Here is a 19,301-nt window from a genome sequence, read left to right as displayed (position 1 = left end):
TGCATAATTGGAGTGTAATGTGTCTTCAAATATCTAAAAAAAAGAAGTACAATGACACCAATACTTTATCATATTGTATAGATCATCTTTAATTAGGTGCTTGACTAAGATTATGACCAAGAAGGAATTTGATCAGTAATTGTGATGTCAGAACAATTCAGTTTTCAAAGTTACAGGACACATTCACTGAATATGCTAACCTAGTAAATGATCACGTAATATGTAAGTTCAAAGTTTATTAGCGTTTTTGATTAATCGCTTAATCATACTTCAAAGCGATGAACATAAATAAAAAACATTAAAAATTACAATATTAAAGAGTAATACAATATTTAACATAGACTTAAAATCAAACCAGAGGGAGACAAGATGGCGACGGGAGTGGACGTGCGAGTCTAAGCTCCCGCTCCAGCATTAACATTTTACCTGCTGTAACATTTTCCTCAGTTCGCTTTGATGCCTAAGAGAAGGGGACGGCAGAGGGATATCCCTCTTCCCTTAGCCGTGACTTCGACTCCGCGTCAAACTGCGATTACAGCATACGCAGTTCCGATGGCGTTGGGCGGATCCGCAGCCGAGCTCCAGGAGCAGCTCAGCTTGGACGGCGACACGTCGCTGAGCCCTCTGGGACCTGACCCCCCTCCTCCCCCGAGCAGCGCAATGGAGATGTTATTTCCTGTAGAGGGATTTCAGCAACAGCCAACTCAGGAGACAACCCTGTCGCAGGCAAACTCGGAGAGAAGAACCGGAGAAGGAGGAGGAGCACTGCAGGCAAGCGGTGGTGAGAGTGGGGGAGATGAAACCCGGGAAGGAGAGCGGGAACCCGGGTTACCTCATCTCAAGCCGCTTGTGAAACCGGCGGTGGTTACACTGGATTCACTGTGGGGAGCAATTGAAAATCTTCAAACAGTATGTATTGGATTTATTTCCTTGATGGCTGAAGTTTCTACTAAAGTTAACAAACTGGAAACTGTTTCTAGTGAGCAAGTGAAACAAGTAGGAGATATTGAAAAATCTATAATTGAGATTAAAACTTTAAATAACCAGCATGCAAAGGATAAAGTTTTTCTTCTTCGTAAAATTGAAAACTTGGAAAATCAAAATAGGAGTTTAAATTTGAGGATTTTAAATTTTCCTATGTCTAAATTTAAAACTCCTAGGGAATTATTTAAGGATTTCCTGGTTTCCATATTAAAAATTGTGGAAATGAACATACCACCTTTGCAAAAGATTTATTATCTAAAAAGGACAATAAAAGAGCCTGATACAACTACCGAACAAGATTTAACAACTTTCCTGGAATCATCAAATCTTGAATTGTCCGGACAAGCTACACTGATAGTATCCCTGGTATTTCATCAGGATAAAGAAATGATTTTGAAATTGTATTACGGTTTAAAACAAGTTTCTTTTTTGGGGGAAAGAATTTCTTACATATCGGGAAAAAGTTCTATCACTAGGAGCTTCTTTTCAGTTAAGATTTCCTTGTAAATGTTTTGTTGTATTTCAAAACAATAGATATATTTTTTATGATTCGCAGCAGCTACGTTTCTTTCTAGAGGGAAAAGGAGTTTCATTTGCACCATAGTGATTTTCGGTATAACTCAAGTCTATCATTATTATTAAACCATCAGTTTTCACTCAATTTCCTTTAAATTCTTAATATGTGATCTTTCCTGGAATAATTTCTCTCTCTTTGTCTCCTTCTTCCTTTAATTGAGGACTATGTTAAAAAGTATGGGTTACCTCTTTTTTGTTAATATATTGATCCAATAATGAAAATTGATTTATTTTTGTATTATTTTTTTTTTTAATTATTATGACTATCAAAAGAAATATTGGATGTATTAATACCGTATATTGCCTGTTAAGCACAATTGTTGTTTATTTGAAAATTTAAATAAAGAATTATAAAATCAAACCAGACTATACACAAACTTCACAAACAAGATAAAAGGGAGAGAGGGATTTGAACTACAAAGTATTATAAAAAGAATAGTCAGGGAAAAAACACAAGGTAGGGGATATAAAATTAATTAATCTAAATCAACATAATTAATAAATCCAAGGTTGAGAATTATCACTCAAAAGCATCTTTGTAAAGAAATGTTTTTAAATCTGGGATCTGGATCAAACACCTGAGCTCAGAAACCAAAGCCCATTGGAATAACTTATCCATCACCTACAAAGCTGCCATCCTAGAAGCGAAAAAGACCTACTACTCTCGCCTCCTACAACTAGCTCCTTCTAGATCCAAACAACTGTTCACCCTCACAAACCAACTCTTCACCAGCGCCCAAAGAAAAAGTCACAACAACCAAACAGAACTTGATAGTGAGACTCTCTCGGACTTCTTCCAGTCCAAAGTACAAACCATCCGAGATAATCTTGACACCAACACCAAACCCACTCCTATTCAGCCCCAACCGATCCCAAATACCCCATCCTCCGTCGCTCTCTCCCAATTTCATATGGCCACTCATACTGAGGTCCTCAAAACCCTGAGAGAACTCAAACCCTCCAACACCATCCTTGATCCCTGCCCATTCAGCCTCCTGCTGTCCACAGAAGACGCCATGGCAGAATCCATCCTCCCCATCATTAACACATCTCTAACCACTGGGACTGTTCCCTTCAGCTGGAAGTCAGCTATTATCAAGCCCACTCTCAAAAAACCCACCCTTGATCCTAACGAACCCGGCAACTATCGCCCAGTCTCCAACCTCCCACTTGTCTCCAAACTCCTTGAACGAATTGTGCTCCACCGACTACACCCTTTCATTGAAGAACAAGCTGCTCTATCCCCTGCCCAGTCCGGCTTCCGAAAAGGCCACAGCACAGAGTCAGTACTCCTTGATATCATTGATGACAGCTGGGCAATACTCGACAAAGGCAGTGATGCCCTACTAATCCTACTTGACCTCAGCGCTGCCTTTGACACAGTCGACCACCATCTCCTCACATCCAGACTCTGACCTCGGAATCAAGGACACAGCCCTCCAATGGATCATCTCCTTCCTCCATCAAAGGACCCAAACTGTCCTACTAGGAACACACAAATCTCACCCCAAGCCTATCAAATATGGTGTCCCTCAAGGTGCCCTTCTATCCCCCCTCCTATTCAACCTCTACATCAGGCCTGTCATTGATATAGCACAGAACTATAGCATTAAAATCCACTCTTATGCAGATGACATCCAGCTGCTCCTCCCACTAGGCGAGAACCGGTCGTCCCAAATTGCTAACCTACAACAATGCCTATCTGACATGAAAGCTTGGATGTCAAACAACAAACTTCAACTTAACGCCTCTAAAACCGAACTCTTATGGATCAGGAAAAAGTGCAGCCTAGGAGTAACCTTAGACGGACACCTATCCCTATCTGCCCACTGTGACAAACCCAGCACCAGCACTAGTTCGGTCCCTAATAGGATCGGGTGCAGAAGAGCTGATCAGATTGATTCTGGCGCTCAACTTGAGGCTGACCTCCCTTGCCCCTATGATCAGAGCAGTAGTGATCTGGAGCAGAGGCAGGCAGACTGGCAACAGCAGCCTCCGGGCTTTAGGGCAGTTAGAGAAGCCACAAGGAATATAGCTGCATTAGATAAACCCAGGCAGAGAAAAGCTGTTTTAGAGCCAAAGCCCATCCCCCGCTACAGGCTGAAGGGGATTGGCTCTGAGCTGTTTAAAAGCAGGCTGAGACAAGCAGCAGGAGGAGGAGGAGGAGCGAGTGACCAGGGTGAGTCACTCTCACAGTCCAAGGCAGGTGAGGAGCTGTGGAGTAGAGCAGGAGAGACAACCGTGCCAGATTGACCCATGCAGGATTTGGAAGAAATCCTCCCCACTTCAAACTTCCAGATTCCAGACCGTGTGGAAAGCATGGAGGTACAAGTAGCTGGCCCTATGCTAGAGAGCCAGACAGAATGTATGGAAACTGAATGAAGAAAGTGAGTAACTGGGAAACTATTAGTGGTTTGTGGGTTTTTTCCCTTTTTGCCTATGTTTTTCTGCTGTGCAAACAAGCCTGAAGAATGTGAGATAGGTTTGGACTTTATGAGTATTTTTGGGTTAAGAATAACACTTACCTGAATCCTAAACTATGGAAGTGATTTAAAGTCAAGTTTGGAAACAAGAAGCTCAAGATAGAACATTTTAAGTTTGTGTTTTGAACTTTAGAAATCCTGCTGTGGCTCCCGTTCCTGAAGAGCTAATTAGCTTATCTCCCTCAGCTGTTTGTTTTGCCTGCACAGGGAGCTGAGGGAAAAGCTGATCCGTTTGCAAGAGCTATATTGCCTAAAGAGTTTTGGTTTAATTTGGATTTACAGCAAAGGTTTATTTCAAACTTTATTTGGCTGCTGAAATCTGCTGTTACATGCCTTTGATATTAATGCTGAGAGAAAGTTTGAATTATGAGTGAACACCAGTGTAAAGCAATCCTGAGTCAGAGCACATGACCTCAGGAATAATCAACTACAGGAGATTGCTGTTTTGTGATATCTTTATTTTACAATTGACTTTATTTTTGAATGAAATGCAAAAGTGATTTTTGTTTTATGCTGCATCTTTTTGACCTCTGGGTCAGAATAAACATCATATTCCTATTTAAAGAACTTGGTTTCACTGGTGATATTTGGAAACTCTTTGCTTGCCTTGTCTCTCATAGGCCTAGGGATCGCCTAGAGCCACCTGAAAAGTCCTGAAGGTACCCCTGGTTAGAGGGGACACGCCAGAATCCTTGTGTTTGTCACACAACAGCCCGCCGCTGCAGAGGGTTTGTAACACCACATATCCCAAGTAATCTCCACCTCCTTCTACTACCTCCGCCAACTGAAAAGGATCAAACCCTACATCTCCACACCTGACCTCGCCCAACTCCTTTACGCATATGTCCTCTCCAGAATGGATTACTGTAACTCCCTATTTAATGGCCTAACCAAAAATAATCTCAAACGCCTACAAAGGGTTCAAAATACAGCTATCCGCCTCCTACACAACCTCAACTACCATGATCCTGTCTCCCCAGCACTCCGCGCTGAACACTGGCTCCCAATTAGCCAGCGCTGTGCTTTCAAGGCCCTAGCAATAGCCCACAAAAGAATTTATACCACCACCCCCTCCTACATAAAATCCAAGCTTCCCATCTACATACCCACTCGCACCCTCCGCTCAAAATCAGAAATACGCCTACGCATTCCCCCTGGAAGGTCCCTCCTCTCAGAAACTGCCCGCAAATGATCCTACAGCCACTTCATTCCACATCTCTGGAACCAACTCCCCCCTCAACTCAGACAACAGAACTCATTATTGACATTCCGTAAAATGGTAAAGACCCTCCTCTTCAACTAAAGGTCACTCTCAATCCACACACCCCTTAAACCCCCCTCTCTCTTCCCTCCCCTGTCTAACTTCTCCCTAAATTTCAGTACAGTCCTCTCTTAGTCTGTACTCATATAAATTGTACCAAACTCATATAACTTGTACTAAACTAAACTACTCATACCAAACTAAACGACTGATACTAAACTAAACTACTCATACCAAACTAAACGACTGATACTAAACTAAACTACTTATACTTAAACTCTACTCTTAATTTACTATATACTACCTGTATTTAACTACTTCGCAGTCCTGTATGCCCAAACATTTAACCTATAGTACATCTTATTTGTCTAATTACTCTCCATTGTGTATGTTTATCTGTAGACCGTTCTGAGCTACTGGGAGAACGGGATAAAAATCTAAATAAATAAATAAAATAAATAAATAAATTAGTCTTAAATTTATCAAGATTGCGTATGTAAATTTTTCTAAGGGTGTAAATCTCACACAATTGGTCATCAAAATAGTAGTAAAACTTATCCACTATTTTGTCTACAACCCTTATATATACATATTCTTTATAGGATCCTCAGCGTATATATAAGAGTTGTAGACAAAATAATGGATAAGTTTTACTACTATTTTGATGACCAACCTAGTAAATGATGGCATAAAGACTGAAATGACTCACCTCATCTGGCCAGTAAAGTAATTTAGACTACTGCATTCCTTCTTGAGAATTATACAATATACAGTATTAATAAAAAGCTGCTGGACTCATTTTTTATATCAAAAGATTAGGTTTTTACCTTTGCTAATCTTCTTTCTTGTAAATCCATGCTCTATTCCTGGAGAAGTGTGTTATCCATCTCCAGTTGAGAGACTGCTTGTAGGAAGCCTCATTTGCATAATTTTATTTTAGACTCTCCCCTCTTACCTCAGGACTGCCTTCAGGTATTCAGTTCATAGAAAAAGCAGACAATCATCTATAGACAATTTTCTGAAGGAAAAGGGAATAGAGGGGTACAGATAGAGGACTACTACACAGGTCCTGGACTTGTTGGGCTGCCGCACAAGCAAACTGCTGGGCGCAATGGACCTCTGGTCTGACCCAGCAGAGGCACTTCTTATGTTCTTATGACAACACAGACAAAAGGGAAGGGTATGAGGAAACTCCCTGACAAATTAGTCTTATCTGCTCATAACATAAAATATAACAATCAAAACAATTGAAACAGGTTATTAAATAGTATAAACCTGAAATAAACCATGCTATAAGGAGACAGCCTGCACTAACGGAAGGGGGCGTTACAATTAAGGACCCCCAAGGCAAAGTGCAAAACATATTCGGATGGTAATCTTAGAAAGGCTGGTTAGGAAACCAGAAGTTCAGCTTACCCATACTTGTTAAGACAGACAAATCGGTGAATCAGCAATTCCCAGCATGAATTTACAAAAAAAAAAAAAAAAAAAAAGAAGATTAGCAAAGGTAAGAACCTAATCTTTCATTCTTGTACAATCCCTGGACAAGTGGGACATAACACAGCAGTCCCGTAGAGTCAGGGTGGGACCGATGAGCCTTCTGCCAAGACAGAAGAACCAAAAACAGCATCCTGTCTGGCCACCTCATCGATCCTGTAAAACTTGGTAAAAGTATGCAAGGAGGACCATGTAACAGCCCTGCAAATCTCCTTCAGAGAGTTCGCAGATGACCCTGCCCAAGAAGAGGAAACACCTCTATTAGAATGAGCACTGACAGAAATAGGGGGCTTCTTTCCGGTTGTGATGTAAGCAGATGAAATAGCCTTACAAATCCATCTGGAAATAGTGGCCTTTGAAGCCAGCCTGCCCTTATGGGCAGGATCAACCAGAACAAACAGGTGGTTGGAGACCCAAAATTTGTTTGTGACCTCTAAGTACTGCAACAAAATCTTGCACACATCCAGCCACAACACACAGTCCTGCTCCCTCGAACTGGAGGAAGTAAAGGTAGGAAGTCAAACCTCCTGGTTAATGTGGAAGCTAGATACCACTTTCAGAAGAAAGGAGGGAAGAGTGCGCAGAAATATGCTGGAATCCATGATCTTAAGAAAAGGATCCCAGAAGGATAAAACCTGAAGCTCAGAAACCCTGCGGGCGGAAGTATGGCCACCAGGAAGACTGTCTTGACAGTGAGATCTATTAAGAATGCTTGATCCAAAGGATAAGACAGACGTGCCAGAGACCAGAGCAAAAGATTGAGATTCCAAGTCAGACAGGGTAGCTGTAGTGGGGGCCATAGACTTAGAGCACCCTCAGAAACTGGACAACATCTGGGTGAGCGGCCAAAGAGCCTCTCAGAGGCTTAGAACCCAGACAAGAAACAATGATGATCTGAACCCTCAGAGCAGACAACCAGTCCCTTTTCCAGTCTGTCCTGCAAAAATTCCAGAATTAGAGATACTGACGACACAGATGGATCTTTGTGCTTCTGGATATATCACTATTGATAAAATCTTCAAGTTTTCGCATAGGCCACCACAGTTGACTTCTTTTTGCTGTGCAGGAGTAGCAATCACGCCCGAAGAATAGTTTATCATTTATTAAACTTAGAAACTTGATGGCAGATAAATAATAATAATAATAACTAATAATAACTTTATTTTTGTATACCGCAGTACCATAATAGTTTAGAGAGGTTAACATAGTAAGAGGCTGTACATAAACAGCGATATTACAAAGCCATAGTAATTCGAGGCGGTTTACAATAAGATGAGCTGGACAATCAGCAAAATAGTCACAATGTAGAGTCGTCGAATACATGCAAGCAGGATAAAGAGCTAATCAGAGAATAAAGAGATAGTCAGAGGAATAGTCACAATGTAGAGTCGTCAAGTACATGTAAGCAAAATACAGAGATAAGGGTTTAAGAGTTCTAGGTTACAAATTGGTTAAACAAGTTTGTTTTTACTAGTTTTCTAAAACTCAGATAGGATGAGGAGTGCATAATGATGTTACCCAGCCAATCATTCTGTTGACCTGCTTGGAAAGCAAGAGTTCTGTCCAGGTATCTTTTTGTATCGACAGGCCTTTATTGTTGGGAGGCTAAACATATGAACTCTGCATGTAGGACTAATGGAACAATCCAAATTAAAATGAGAAACCAGGTACATAGGGGCCGAACCAAGAATACATTTGAAACAAAGACAAGCAAATTTGAACAACACTCTTGCTTCCAGGGGCAGCCAATGAAGTTTTTTTATAATACAGGATTATATGTTCCCATTTTTTTATACCAAAAATCAGTCGAACTGCCGAATTTTGAATAATTCGGAGTTTTTGAATGGTTTTCTTGAAAGACCCCAAGTAAATGATGTTACAATAGTCAAGCATACTTAAGATAGAAGATTGCACCAGTAAGCAGAATGATGCTGTATCAAAGTACTTTCCGATGGTTCTTAGTTTTCATAATGTCGAGAAGCTTTTTCTAACCAGTAACTCCGTGTAAACATCTAGAGTGAGGTAATGGTCCAGCGTCACTCCCAGAATTTTTGTGGAATTGACAATAGGAAAGTTCTGACCGTTCAAGGAAATTGATGAATCTTTGATTTTGTCATTCGGACTCGCCAGAAAGAATTTGGGTTTTTCTGAGTTGAGTTTCAGTTTGAATTCGGCCATCCATGATTCAATGGTAATGTTGTCGGCATAGATATAAAATTTGACTTTTAAACTTTGCAATAGATTCCTCAATGAGGCTAAGTAAATGTTAAACAGTGTAGGAGATAGGGGGAACCCTGTGGGACTCCACATGAGTTTACCCAGCTGAAGGATTGATTATTATCGCTATAAACTTGGTACGATCGTTTAGTCAGGAAATCCTGAAACCATTTTAACACATTACCAGAGAGACCAATTGACTCCAAACAGTCAATTAAGATAACATGATCGACTAAATCGAAGGCATTGCTTAAATCTAATTGCAGGACTAGCGCACTTGTACCCTGACTAAATAAACTAAGGAGGGAATCTAGCAATGAAGCAATGACTGTTTCCATGCTAAACCTGGAACGAAAACTAGACATTATCTTGTAGTATGCTGAATTTATCCAGATATGTTACTAAATCCTGGTTTACCAGACCTTCCATCAGCTTTACAAATAAGGGAATGCTCGCAATAGGTCTGTAATTCGATGTCAACTTAATAGATTCCTTGGGATTTTTAACAATCGGTGTGATCAAAATCTGACCTAAATCTTCGGGAAATGTACTTGACAGTAATAGAGAAGAAAGCCAATTGTGTAGTTTAGTTTGAAGGCGACTGGGGTGGCTTTCATGATGTTTGGTAGGCAACCGTCTAATTTGCAGTAAAAATCAACATATTTAAAATAAAATTTGCAGAATTGTTGCCAGGTAGAGATAGAAAAATTATTCCAGGTCATGTCTACCCTAGGTTCGTCTTTGTGTTGGGCAACTGGGTAGTTCGAATGGTTGATTGTGGAGACCGATAGACTGGATCTTAGGTTGTTGATTTTGTTGTTGAAAAAAACTCAGCCAGAGCATCGGCCGATGGTGGGGAGTCTATGGTGGGGCCCATCTAGTCTGGTGGGGCTCATCTAGTCTGCCCATCCGCAGTAACCATGATCTCTTTCAGAGATCCCACATGCCTATCCCAGGCCCTTTTGAATTCAGACATAGTCTCTGTCTCCACCACCTCTTCTGGGAGACTGTTCCATGCATCTACCACCATTTCTGTAACAAAGTATTTCCTTAGATTACTCCGGAGCCTATCACCTCTTAACTTCATCCTATGCCCTCTCATTTCAGAGTTTCCTTTCAAATGAAAGAGACTCGACTCATGTGCATTTACATTACATAGGTATTTAAACATCTCTATCATATCTTCCCTCTCCCGCCTTTCCTCCAAAGTATACAGATTGAGATCTTTAAGTCTGTCCCCATACGCCTTATGATGAAGACCACATACCGGGGGCGCTGTTGAGCCAGAGAGCAAAATGACCGCATAATCTCTTCTCTCCTGATTAATAGAACATCGACCCAGAGCAAGTTTTAAACCTCATATTTGCTACTCAAACCTACCTCTATCGACAGCTACAATGTCAATGAGTAAATCTGCAAAAGTAGAGACTCAAGCAACTCAATCTACTCAATCAAAAAGGTCTAAACATGATCCACCTACGCCGGAAAAGCCGTCGACTAGTAAGTCTACACATGATTCCTCGGACGCGGTTTTAGATGAGCTCCGTCACTAAAAGAATTAATAACTAAACAATATGATATTACTTGTGAGATGAGAAATAATATAAACTCACTCACTGCTTCATTTGATGCCTGCCAAACACGTGTTGAAATGCTGGAGAATCGAGCAGACATGGTGATGCTTTCCTTCGTGGAATTCGAGGAACAAGCACAACAGCGCTTTAAAAAACTGGACCTGGAATTAGAAGACCTCTGTAACCGTAATTGTCGGAATAATATTCGAATAATTGGGCTTACAGAAGGTGCCGAAGAGTCAAATCTCAATAAATTTCTTACCGATCACCTGCCGGAGTTGCTCAATTTAAAGACGGAACTTCCTTTACAATTTGAGCTAGCGCACAGGACGCCATCTTCATTGAAACTGGGATTTACTTGACTGAGACCAATAGTGGTAAAATTATTGAGATATCCTCAAACATTACAAATTCTAACTGCAGTGAAAGCTGCAGTTGACCTGAAGTTTGCAAGGAAAAAAATTTCTGGTCATTCCTGATTTGGCTAAGACAACCGCCCGAAAGAGAAAATCTTTCTTAGAAATGAAAGCGAGGCTGAAATCTATAGGCGCAAGATACAGCCTGCAATACCCAGCTCGAATGGTCGTAACATTAAAAAATTTGATGAGACACTTCGACTCTCCAGAACAACTCCAATCTTTTCTGGACAATCTCCAATTACAGGGTATGTCATCCACCCGAGTTTCTTCTCTTTCTGCTATCATATTACCACCATACCGAATGATAGCAGGGACGCACTAGACCCAGACAAACCTTTTATCTTCTCATTTCCTCCATAATCTATCGTTCTGCAGCTTCTCCATGCTAAACTTCATTATCTCTACGTGACATTGGACTCCCGAACTGACTGCAGCGTCTTGGCTTTATATTTGGATAAATCCGATGCTGTGAAGAATGGATGACTCAGTGAGACCCAGAAACCTGAAATATACCGGAATCTCCCAACTTGATCAGACGATTTCAGGACCTCACGGTATAGTCAACCCTGTGATTAACTCTTATTTGATAGTACATGGTCTCTAAATAACTTCAGCCTCTGGACAAAACCACCAAATACTTTCCACTGTTCCTATATCATGACACTGTCGATGACACAAAGCTGAAATTCTGGGTCATGCAATTTCAATTCATGCTTGTCTCCGATGTTCCATGGTGAATGTATTGCTGGCACATAGGATTAACTTTTTTCATATTTTCAAAATCTGATCTCTGAATTTACTCAAGTCTCTATCTAGTGAGTTATCCTGGTCTAGGGATCAAATATTTAAAATAGAATGTTGATGTCTATACTTGCCTTACACTACACTAAAGAGCATTGGAAATACAACAAGGAAAGTATTAAAAAATAAATAAATAAAAAAATAAAAATAATTTTTCCTGACTGCTGTATATTCAGATGACATCTCACAAGATTTCTGTTAGCACTGTTTATACTTTAATTCATCTTGTTGGACAATTGTTAACTTCATAGAGACAGCGTCACAAGTTCTAAACTAAACTAAACTTTAAGTTTATATACCGCATCATCTCCACGGATGTTGTGGAGCTCGGCACGGTTTACAAGAACTTAAAATATAGGAAGAGAAGGAAAAAAAAGGTTTACATGGAACTTATATATAGAAAAGAAAAGTAAGGGGGGATAGAATTACATTTTAGTGAAAAGGCAGGTTTTCAGTTGCATGTGGAATAATTGGAGGGAGCCCAGGTTCCGCAACAGGGTAGTAAGGTCGTTCCAAAGACCTGTGATTCTGAAGAGAAGGGATTTTCCCAGTTTGCCTGCATAGTGTTTCGTTCTATTACTTGACTGTTTCTAGATTGTTATTAGAAAATTCACTGTTAATAATCTTTTTGTTTTGATATCTGTATGTTTTATAATTCAACATTTGACGTTAACTACAGTATATTTCTTGATTAGCTTTCTACTGCTCTTTTAGATGAGTTTACAAGATGTTTAATTTTAAATTTTGGGTTTTTTTAATCTCTTTGCAATAACTATGGTCAATGCTAGTTTTCTTTTCTCCTTATGTACTTCTTGCAGAATAATCTTGTATCTCTGTAATACGATACTGCTGTATGTTTTAGATTGATATTTTAGAATATGATATTGAGGTTTTCTATTTCTACCTCTTGCTCTCTCCAATTTTGTTTTTCTTTTGTAGGGGAGAACTTATGCACCTCTATCTTTCTGGTCAATGACACCGATCTTTTTTCTTGTTTCTCTTGGCTGGACTATTTTAGTCCTTATTGCCTACTGTTCTTATTTGATCTTTAGTCAGGAGTTTTCTTTTTAATCTTTTTCTTTTGGGCATATAGCACAGTTACTTACTGTAACAGGTGTTATCCAGGGACAGCAGTCATATATTCTCACTGATGAGTGATGTCACCAAGGAGCCCTCGGTACGGACCACTTTAAGAACTTAGAAAGTTCTTGAATCCCTATCGCTCATGCGCGAGTGCCTTCCCGCCCGCCAGAGGCGCGCGGTTCGTCAGTTAAGTTAAGCCAGCTAAGAAGCCAACCCGGGGAGGTGGGAGGGTAGTGAGAATATATGCCTGCTGTCCCTGGATAACACCTGTTACGGTAAGTAACTGTGCTTTATCCCAGGACAAGCAGGCCTATATTCTCACTGATGGGTGTCCTCCAAGCTAACAAAAAAGGGATGGAGGGAAGGTTGGCCTTTAAGAAAATAAATTTTGGAATACAGATTGGCCGAAGTGCCCATCCCGTCTGGAAAAAACATCCAGATAATAGTGAGAAGTGAAGGTATGAACTGAAGACCAGGTAGCAGCCTTGCAGATTTCCTCAATTGAAGTAAATCTGAGGAAAGCAACAGAAGCTGCCATAGCTCGAACTTTATGGGCTGCGACACGACTCTCCAGTGCCAGTCCGGTCTGAAAATAGCAGAACGAAATACAGGCGGCAAGCCAACTAGAAATCGTTCTCTTGGAACCAGGATGTCCCAACTTATTCAGATCAAAAGAAAGAAAAAGTTGGGGAGAGACTCTGTGAGGCTTTGTGCGCTCCAGATAGTAAACCAAAGCCCGCTTACAGTCTAAAGTATGCAAAGCTCGTTCCCCAGGGAGAGAATGAGGTTTCGGAAAAAACACTGGGAAAACAATAGATTGATTGAGATGAAAATCAGAGACAACTATAGGAAGAAACTTAGGATGAGTACGGAGAACCACCTTATGATAAAAAACAGTAAAAGGTGGATCCACTACCAGTGCATATAACTCACTGACCCTCTTGGCAGAGGTGAGAGCAATAAGAAAAACTACTTTCCAGGTAAGAAATTTGAGAAGAACCGTGTCCATTGGTTCAAACGGAGGCTTCATCAAACTGGAAAGAACTACATTGAGGTCCCAGACTACAGGCGGAGGCTTAAGAGGTGGTTTCACATTGAAAAGTCCCTTCATGAATCTAGATACCAGAGGATGAGCAGTAAGATGTTTACCCTGTACTGGAACATGATAAGCTGTAATAGCACTGAGATGGACTCTAATGGATGTAGATTTAAGACCAGAATCCGACAGAGAAAGAAGATAATCCAGCACTGATTCCACTGCCAATGAAGTAGGATCATGATGATGAAGTAAACACCAGAAAGAAAACCGAGTCCACTTTTGTTGATAACACTGTAAAGTGGCTGGCTTCCTGGAAGCATCAACAGGCTGAGAAAGAGGTAATTCAGAAGAGCTCAAGCTGAGAGAAACCAAGCTGTCAGGTATAGAGAATGCAGATTGGGAAGAAGGGACTGCTGATTCTGCATGAGTAGATGATTTGGACGATGTTGTCAAAGTCAATGCCGAGATCATGGGTTCAGACCGGACTGGCACCGGAGGAGCTGGTGTCGACATAATAGGAAGCAGCAATTGTAACTGCTCCCTTAATTGGTCTCTCAATCGCTCTTTAACCACTGAAGCAATCTTATCTTCGAGAGACTGCACCGGTACCGCTTGCTTTTTTACCGGTACCTTCGGTGCCGCTCGACGCTCCGGAGATGAGGAGGCTGATGATGAGGCACTCACCTCTATGGGAGCGGAGCATTTCTTTGGACGTCTCGAGGTCGGCAGGACTTGGCTCACTGCACTCGTGACCAGAGACCCTGAAAAAGGGGAAGGCTTCTTAGCCGGCTTACTTACTGACACCACCGGAGAATCTTGCGATGTCGAGTGCTGTGACAATGACTTCCACTACCCATATCGCTGAAGAATCACCTTCCATGCCGGTACTAAACAACAACTGCTGCTGAAGCCGATGATTTTTCAATGTTCTTTTCTGCAAAGTGGGTGTCAAAGTCCCTCCTCGAGTGCCGCAATCCAGTCGTGTTTTCAGGATTTCCCCAATGAATATGCATGAGAGTTATTTGCATGCACTGCTTTCATTGTATGCTAATAGATTTCATGCATATTCATTGAGGAAATCCTGAAAACCCGACTGGGTTGTAGCCCTCAAGGAGGGACTTTTGACACCCCTGTCTTAGGGCAAGAACCCTGTATTTCATAACTAAACACTGCTTCCTATGCTCATGGGTATTATGTCTCACTACAAAATTCATCTCGCAGCTTTGAAACAAGTCTTCAAAAACAACTTCATCTTTTTCAGGTACAGATATCACTAACAAGCAAATTATTTCTTGTGAGTTCTCCAAGGCAGCAGTTAGGCCACCATCCTCAAGAGTGCATGGAGGCCCAACCATTCTTTCTGGAGTACCACTTACCTATTTAGTGAGATAAATATTTTAACAGGAATAGTTTTAGAACTATCTAAATGCACAACTTCCTTAATATATTCTCTCATTAATATTTCTGAGGAAATCAAATGTTGTCGTAGGAAAATTCAAAAAAATCTTAAATAAAGGCACAGTTCTATGATGAAGTGTCAGGTTGCCCTTAACCTCTAAAATTGTCTCTTGAGGAAAAAACAGAAGTTTGAATAAAAGTGAAAGCATTTAGCAGTTTTCAAACTGTCCTCAGAGACAAATTTAATGGGAACTTGAACATGCATACTCTATAGTAATTGACAGAAAACATGTAAATTGCTGCCTGGAAACATGCCAGAGGCAAAAGCAGTTCTGGATAATTGTACTAGGTGTTCAAGTACTGGTATTCACTATTTGACTTAAGCAAGCAGTTTTCAGAACAGAATTTATGTATATAAATTTGCCTTTTATTTAGGCATCTCCTACTACATGTAAAGTAAAAGAGCAGAGATATAGAGTTACAATATCATAAACTGCTCTCTATATAAACATGCATTTTATTCAAGTGTCTGTCACTACCAAAGGTGGAGGGATTTTTTTTCATGAACTGCTTCCAACTACATAAAGAAATTAAATTCTTACTAATATCATTTCTAGTAGATAGGTGTGTCATTCTGGACAAGCAGAAGGAATTCACAGTAGAAGGAAGAAGGTGTTGATGCCCCTGTACAGGTCATTGGTGAGACCCACTTGGAGTATTGTGTTTAGTTTTGGAGATCGTATCTGGCGAAAGACGTAAGAAGACTTGAGGCGGTCCAGAGGAGGGCGACGAAAATGATAGGAGGCTTGCGCCAGAAGACGTATGAGGAGAGACTGGAAGCCCTGAATATGTATACCCTAGAGGAAAGGAGAGACAGGGGAGATATGATTCAGACGTTCAAATACTTAAAGGGTATTAACGTAGAACTAAATCTTTTCCAGAGAAAGGAAAATGGTAAAACCAGAGGACATAATTTGAGGTTGAGGGGTGGTAGATTCAGGGGCAATGTTAGGAAATTCTACTTTACGGAGAGGGTGGTGGATGCCTGGAATGCGCTCCCGAGAGAGGTGGTGGAGAGTAAAACTGTGACTGAGTTCAAAGAAGCGTGGGATGAACACAGAAGATTTAGAATCAGAAAATAATATTAAAGATTGAACTAGGCCAGTTACTGGGCAGACTTGTACGGTCTGCGTCTGTGTATGGCTGTTTGGAGAAGGATGGGCAGGGGAGGGCTTCAATGTCTGGGAGAGTGTAGATGGGCTGGAGTAAGTCTTAACAGAGATTTCGGCAGTTGGAACCCAAGCACAGTACCTGGTAAAGCTTTGGATTCTCGCCCAGAAATAGCTAAGAAGAAAAAAAAAAAAAAATTTAAAATGAATCAGGTTGGGCAGACTGGATGGACCATTCGGGTCTTTATCTGCCGTCATCTACTATGTTACTATGTCACTCCTGATTTTTTTTCTGAATCCCTCCTACTTCGCAGAGGGCTCTACTGCCCCCTACAGTTTGTTCCAAAGCAGGCAAGCACCCTTTCTAGAACAGATGTGAAGCAGGGGTACAGGGAAACTCCCCGAAGAATAAGTCTGTTAATATTTCAGAGCAGAACAAGTTAACTATTAATCAAACAGCAAAACAAACACAAACACAAACATTAATGGAGCTCAAATAATACCACAAAATATCTTAGCAATAGACTACTCTTCATACAATTTAAGTCTGCAGGTTTGGATAAAAGCATTCTGACTGATACAGTAGGCAGGTGCAGGAAATAAATGATAGGGCAGGGGTCCATAATAACACCTATCTAATAGAAAAGATAATAGCAAGATAAGAACCTAATCTCTTTTTCTAGTGCAATAGGTGTATCATTCTGGACAAGCAGGACATTCAAAAACCAGTCTCAGAAATCTAGGGTGGGACTATTGTGCCAGCATGCAACACTGAGGACCAAAAGGTAGAGACCTCCCTTGCCACCACATCCATCCTGTAAAACTGGTCAATGTATGTAGAATGGATCAAGTCGCCATTCTACATCTTTCCTCGGCAAAGACTGCCCTAGTTTCAGCCCGCAATGAAGCTACATTTCTAATCGAATGAGACTTTACGGAAACAGGGAACTTCTTCCAACAATGATGAAATGGTCCTACTGATCCAGACTATTAAGGGATCAACCTCAGGGGTATTGTCAAATTCTAAAAACTCATACTCCAATTGTTGAACATTTAACTGAATCTTCCAGCAAATTATAAGGAAATTACCAAAATGTACACATAATCACATCTTCTTCAAAATGCTAACATAAGGCGAGTGAGGCATGATCTGACCATGTTCTAGGATGAATTTCTACCCCATTATGAAGCTTTACGGATATCAGGATTGTCCAACCAAAAATCAATTCTGGAGATGCTAGAATAAAAGGTGCTAGAAGAAAATGTATAGTCACGCTTTCCTTGATGTTACACTCTGCATAAATCCCATACAGCCCATCTCTGACAAAAATTCTGCAGCTTGTTTAAGTCTGAGCATTCATACCTGATATCTGCTGCTGAGTTATCAAGTTGAGAATCAAATGTTAAATTGAAGCCCCCCCCTCTCATCTGCAAGTTATCCTCCAAATGACCCTACAGAATATTAGAGAATTGATCAAAGAAATTTGACATTGTTCAAGATTGGATGCATAAACATTAATTAGAGCAAGGGTATCCAACCTGCTGCCTGAGGGCCACATGTGGCCCCGTGAAGTATTTTGTGTGGCCCCGGTTGAGGGCGATGCAGTGTTTTCCTCTGCTGCTCCCGGCTGTTTACCATCTTGCCGGCTCCCTCCTCTGTCTTGCTGCAGCGTTTGCATGTTCCCAGAAAATTTTTTTTCGACCAATGCAGCCCAGGGAAACTAAAGGTTGGACACCCCTGAACTAGAGTAATACGCCTACTACTTACACTCAAGAACATCAGAACATACTCTCTCCCCCCACCCTTGTCCAAAAGTACCTTATGTACTTGCCAGCTGTGTTTTTTATTAAGCAAAATGCCTACCCCCACTGTCTTGGGCTTATGTTTATTACTCATTAAATATTTATGGAGAAACTTTTTACAGTGTAACATGTGTTCATATTTCCCAAATATATGGGTTTCCTGTATCAGAAGTATATCTACTTTTAAACAGGTCGCCTCTTTGAAGAGAAGGGTATGCTTAACAGGTGTATTTAGGCCATGTACATTTAGGCCATGTACATTTAAAGAAAGATACTTTAGACTAGCCATTCTGGACCCAGACAATGAAATCAAATCTTAATAAACTAAAGCAAAAGTATAGAGTCTAATTGTCAGGAGTTTAGATAAAGCAATCATAGCAGCAGGACCTCTTGGCTCACACCCCCTCCAGCCTCCTATTCATTCTATCCACCTCCCTCCCAACCCCAGTTAGTAATGGAGATTAAGCACCTCATTTGAGTGTGCCCTAGAGAATGGCATGGGATCAAATTTGTCCCTGCGGGATCTATCGCCATCCCCATTCTGCCCCATGAGTTCTGTCCCATCCCTGAATGCTCTGTCCTCATTTGCACAAGCCTTGAACACTTTAAAATTGTAAGTATTTGAAACTTGTGCAGATGAGGACAGAACTTGTGGGGGCAGGTCAGGGATGGAGATAGAGCCCACAGGAACGGGGACAAATTTGTCTCAGTGTCAGTCTCTAGTCTCTGTGCCCTCAAAAGAAAGGAGAATGACATCTCTGCAAACCTCCAACCGATTTAGTATAAATCATGTTTTATTGGCACACCATCAATAAACACACAAGACAACACGACCATACAACAAGGTCGCGAACATCAAATGTACCATCAAACACATTTTCACCCCAACCAAAGAATCCCCCAATCCCCACCCACTCCAAATCCCAAACCCCCACCCCAACCCAAACCCACACCATGAGACCCATTCCATACCCAAAACCCCCCAGCAAGAAAGGAT

The 19,301-nt window shown here is 41.0% G+C and overlaps 1 protein-coding gene across 3 annotated transcripts in view; it reads right to left on the bottom strand.

Moving 5' to 3' along the window:
- Positions 1-19,301, bottom strand: part of ACSBG2 (acyl-CoA synthetase bubblegum family member 2) — a 201,334-nt gene that overhangs the window by 92,519 nt on the left and 89,514 nt on the right. The gene's annotated exons all lie outside the window — the stretch shown is intronic.

This window comes from Geotrypetes seraphini, chromosome 8 (genome assembly GCF_902459505.1).
Source record: "Geotrypetes seraphini chromosome 8, aGeoSer1.1, whole genome shotgun sequence".
NCBI classification, from domain to species: domain Eukaryota; kingdom Metazoa; phylum Chordata; class Amphibia; order Gymnophiona; family Dermophiidae; genus Geotrypetes; species Geotrypetes seraphini.
Note: the sequence above shows the minus strand (reverse complement) of the source record. Positions and strands in the feature narration are given on the sequence as shown.